Source organism: Puntigrus tetrazona, chromosome 12 (assembly GCF_018831695.1).
Source record: "Puntigrus tetrazona isolate hp1 chromosome 12, ASM1883169v1, whole genome shotgun sequence".
Lineage (NCBI taxonomy): Eukaryota > Metazoa > Chordata > Actinopteri > Cypriniformes > Cyprinidae > Puntigrus > Puntigrus tetrazona.
The window spans coordinates 14,271,000-14,276,999 of NC_056710.1; positions in this window are offsets into that span (position 1 = coordinate 14,271,000).

Consider the following 6,000-nt stretch of genomic DNA (forward strand, 5'->3'; position numbering starts at 1 on the left):
AATTTGATGAAAATGTGCACATACTCAATCTTCTATGCATCAGTCATATGGGAGCCATCAGACAAACATAAATTAGAGAAATGCATGGTGAAGGCCTCATTTATAAAAGCAAAAATAATCACAAAACAGTGAGCCCTCGGGGATCTCAAATACAATTTTCATTTGCTTCAGATCCTTCATTTTTCTCCTCTGTCACTTTCTGTACCTGGTCTCCCTCATCTGGGGACGATCATTAGACTAATTAGCAGGTAATCAATGTTTAATTAAAACGAGGTTGTTAATGAAAATGACTGGTGGTGCAATTTTGGACCCACTCTCTTTGTCACACCATCCTCATGTGAAATAGACATTACAGGAAAGCACTTTTAGCACATTCGTACTTTTGATGTAGTTAGACGGAAGTTGTCGCACTCAGTAACCCTGTTGTGTACCGCAACCATTCCTTCTGACCTGAAAAGCTAAATCTGAAAAAGACACATAATATTTAGAACCTAACTGTTGTTCTTTTAATTAAGCTAAGAGACTGTAAAATACTTGCAATTTATTTCAGTTTAATTTGATTTTCATTTTTGCAATTGCACACTTGTTTGTGACACAAAGAGGCTTGGTTATTACACGGTGTGTGTGAGAAAATTAAACATTTGATAAACCCAAGTATGCTTACTGCGGTGCTTTACGCTAAACATTCATGCTGCTGTTCTAGTACATACTTAAAAAAAAGCTGAGACATTCCCGGTTGACAGGTGAGAACATCCTTCATTCAAGGTTATGAGATGGGCCGGGCCGAGCCGAATGAGTTCTCAGTGATCATATACCCTAATTTGAACAAAGCATAATGAGGGGCTGTAATAAAACATCTGTTTTAGCATAGTCGGTGATTAAAACTGACCTTTGAGTAAGACAGGGAAGTGCTTAACGACTGGAGTGGTATGCAAAGTGAAAAATGAATGCATTATCAATGTAATTAATGTCTATGGTGGACCTAAAGGCATTATGCAAATTGCTCTGAATCTTAATGCCTTTCACATCAAATGTTCTGTCTACTGATTGCCCACAGACTTTACTCATGAAGGTTCAGTTCTGCATTAACTCCCCAACCTTGCTAAACTTAGTCATCTCAGACATCTTCAGAGTGGTTTAGATGTGGTGGAGAGGCAAAGGGGAACGTTTTTTTTTTCAGAAAGTATTTGAAATATGTTCGCCATAAATAAATGCCTTCCAGGATCTGTATGCTGTAAATAAGTTGCAGTTTCCAGAATTTAAATTGTACCTAACCACCTTTTACCTGTTTTACATGAACGTTTTGTGTATCAGGATGTACATCAGTAGTGCAATCAACATATTTATAAACCTCCAGCAATTTCTAGAACACTTTCTACATGTAATAAACATATGAAATGTATATTTCTTTTAAGAGCGTATTTGAAAAACAATACAAAACAAAAAAAGCACTGTTGTTTCACAAGTTTCCCCAGAAAATATTTCTTCATATTTGTCCTTATTTGATTGACTGCTTTAAATATTAAAAAAATCCAGTAATTTCTCATTGTTCTACATATGTGGATGGCTGTTGTGAAACTTTTTAACAGTGATTCAGCTCTGGACCGAATTGGATTATTAGACTATTTTAAATTATAAATGATTTAATAAATGAGCATGTTTGACTATAATTATGGCAAATATTCTATAAAGATGTTCATATTTCTTTACACTAGGCTTTTGACTGGCACACATTTGTAAAATGACTTCATTAGTGCTTTAATGTCATCTAGGAATTGTTTGGTTATACATTCATACTGAGGGATTTTAGTTAATTAAACAATTATTATGTACTAATAGTGTGACTTGATTTCTTCCTCTTGACTTGTGTTCTGTGAATTCCAAGATCGGAGATCCTTAATTAACACTTTAAATAACTTGCTGGCATTAATGAATCAGTATCGGTGCATCTTATTGTTGTGATTCTAGTGATTTTAGTGAATCTATGCACACTTTAAAATTGTAAAATATACTGCTCGTCATCTAAATGGCTTGAACACTGAGTAATTCTCAGAAATAAAAAGCAAACATCCATCCATGTCAAATTAAGATAGCAGATTCCACCCCCAGAGCTCTGTCTGGGCTACATTCATCTAGCAAAAAGTATTTCAGGAAAACAGTACTTATACTGTAAATAAATTGCAGGCTGAAGGTTGAACGCTTTGTTGCTTTGTTTGAGCTAAGAGTATGAAGTAGTTATTATTTACCCGCATGATGGATGGATGAGGCTTGCAGCAATTCTACAATATTACTATTACTATGAATGTTTATTGCATTATTTACCTGCCAAGTGTCATGATGGTGTTTGCATGAATGACTCTGTGCACCTTCTATATATTAGTATACGCTTCTGCTTGGGGCGAAGCTACTTGTGATGAGCTTTGATCCTTCACGTGGCTTTCTCTTTTACCACCATTATTATGGTGCTTGTCAGTATGTTAAAAGTACAAAAAAGATTTTAATAGCAGTGTGCGTTGTTGAATTTAGTGGTTTACATTCAAATTTTCCTGTGTGTAAATTACAGTTCTATACTGTAAAATGTACAGTATGACGTACACTTTTTTTAAAGTCTTACTTTACTGTAATCCATTCGTTACCTTGTCTGTGACGACACATAAGAACAAAACACATTTTCTTGAAACCGAAACATCTTCATCTCACCCCAACTGCAGTAAGAGCTCTCCACTCCTCTTTTTTTTTAAATCCTAATGACCCTTTGTGTAAAATAGATTTCATTAATCTGGACAGAAGAGCTCTTATCCTAGCTGATGTGCTGTTCACTTTGTATTCATTAGAGCTGCGTACTGTGATAATGCAGGGAGAGGGGAGTTTTCCTGCGTCCCCACCAAGGCCAACTTTTTCATCAATGCACCTGCAGTGTGCTTATAGGGATTTAGATTACCCTGCTTCATCAATAAGCTGCACAGGTCATCGATGAAATTATCCTTTGAATACAATTAAGGAAGTAATAAAGGCTTTCATTGTCCTTGACAGATTGATGGTGTTAATCTTTGGGGCGAGAACATTACCTGCTCATACCAATGTGAGGTGAAATGTCCCCATATTGCCTGACATAAATATTACAGGTAAATAATGGTTTTGAAGTGTCCGTGTAGCGCAGAGCCGATGTTTTAATTTGATTTGATGTGGAAAAAATTATACTAATTTACATGCTCGCAACCCAGTGTCACTGATTAATTACGACTTGTTTATCTCAAATTATCTACATTAATTAGACACATGACTATGCGGTGACCTGACAAATGGGGGCAGTGATATTAAAACACGTTTTTATGCCAGAAACCGCTCTCGTCCCAAAAGCGCTTTCGATTCTCGGGAAGATAATTAACAGCCGGAGAAGAGTTTCCATGCTTTATTAATGATTTATTTTGTGCAGATCACCATGCACCTTTTGTAGAAAAGCCCACAGACGGGCCGGACTCGAAGCGAGAAGCAAATCCGAGCTGCTGTGAGTTAAATAGCATTTCGGGCTCTCTCAATAAATAATTCACTCTCCAGCGATCACACCAAATTTAATTAGCTCTTGTTATCCTGATATTATCAGGGCCTCCACGCCGGAGCATCTCTCTCTGCATCAGGGCGAGAGGACCTCTCGTTGCACACTGGCTCTGGGTCACGGGACAAGACGCGCACACACAGTCATGCAGCGACACACATGCAAAGTTGTGAAGCCGGTTGAAGATTATTAAGCAGAACAGGGAAAATGCACATTGCGCGGAGGGCATTTACAGTGGAGATTGCTCAGATTTCAACGGGGTCAGAAAAGTGTTTTTTGTGATGCGGTGTGTAATTGGTGTAACTGAGATTTAGTTTGAGGAAGCGCAGCAGCAACACTTCTCTAACAAATGTGTGCCGAGTAAACGCTGTTTTTTTTTTTTTTCCCAACCTCTGTCTCTAAATGATTTTCTATTGCTGTTTTTCTGTTAGCCTCAAAGGACAGAGGATGTTTAAGCTTTGTTTTCTGCCATTAATATTACAGACTGCCTGTGAGAGAAACATATTTGAGAAGCAGAATGTGGAAAATGTTCAGAGATTAGTTCCTTGACATGTTTTTGAAGTGCTGATGTGATTCTTGTGGTAACTCGTAACGTGGCAGTTGTTTAACAATGAGATGCAGTTAAAAGCAAATGGAGAAGTCTTTCGCAGCTTGCAAATCACATGTGTCTCCTCTTGAAATTCAAAAGTGTCTCAAGTGGCTGAGATAAGCATGCAGTCAAAGATTTCATGAACTGAATCATTTACATTTACAAAATTGAAACTGCATAATGCATTTGTAGCTCTATACTCATATTAGGCATCAGTAAATAATAATTACGCACGAGTTACAAATTTTTGTGCACGGGAAGAACTGCATGGACCTTTCTGCTGGTTTACCAAAAATTATTTAAATTAAACAATAAAATAAATAAAAAAAAATATAATTTATTATTATTGATATTACATTAAAACTATTTCATAGAAATAATAATTATAATAATATATACTGATATATATATATATATATGTTATACACATCATTTTTATAATAATATTAGCTGTAATAATATTGTTGCTGCTACTACATATTTACGCATACAAACATATTGATATTCTGAATGCATTCAATTTCTAAGACTATTGTAATTACGTTGTGGTTTCAGATTTATTATTTAATATAATAAAATATAAATAAAATGGCTACAAACTTCATGTAGAAATGTACAAGGTGTGTATTCATGTTCAGTGAATGAGGTCCATGCTCTTATTACTTTATTTGTTTTAATTTCTTTTTTTTTTTTTGGAATAGCAAGATTTTTTGGAAATGAGCAGAACCTACATCAGTATATTCAAGCTAACATCACAAGACTTTTACAGAGAAGTGATAATGTTTTGTACAATGTTGTAACCCACTCTCAGTCGTGTATAATGTCATTGGCCACTGAACTGTCTGTGTGCTGGAGCTCTGAGCTGCAGTGGCATGGTGTGATTCGCCCAGGCTTAATTGCAGTGATTGTGAGAGCGTTGTAGCAGTATAATGTGGTGGTGTTCAGGGAAGCATAGAGCCGTAGAGCGATCAGTTTGAGGAGGTGACTGGTTGTGAGTCACACACACTCTCTCTCTCTCACACACACACATACACACTTGTCAAAAGTGAGGATGGAACGGAGAAAGACAGCAGCCCTAGGAGTCTAAAAATTGGTCTATCCTCATGATAACTGGATTGCAAATTTTTTTGGAGGATTTTTGGGCATATTCAGCAGTATTTTCATTCCAGAAAGATAGCCAAGATTCTGTTACAGAAATAATGTGGGTTTAATACCAATTAAACTCAATTAACGGTATTTGGGGACAGTTTTTGGAACATTTAATTCAGCAATTATATAATAATATATAATATTATATACTATATATATATATATATATATATATATATATATATATATATATATATATATATATATATATATATATAACATTAACATTTTTAAATGTTATTTGAACTATTAAGTTCTATTAAGTGAACTAAGTTGCTCATTTTATGTATATAGCATTGTCATTGCAACATAATTCTACATTTTAATTAAACTTTAGACTGAACAGATGGAAAAAAAAGTTTTTCAGCAAAAAAATCATATTAGATTATCATATCACAAAGAAAAGCAGGTGCCATTTTAGTATGACTTAAATATTTCTAGAGCTTTTAATGATGTTTAGACTTTTTTTATTATATTGAAAAATACTGTCATTTTAATTGGTGTTTTAAAATGCATGTTTACAGTATTGGTTTTAGTTTTTTGATTTTCTATATAGTTATTCATTTTTATTTCAGTTTGTTATTTTAGTACATCAAATTAAGCTAAATGAAAAAGGAGAATTGCTGCCTTAGAAACTCAGCTGAAATAAAATAAGGTTAAGTTTATTTTACATTTTATTGTGTCATAGGTAACATTTACTTTATTA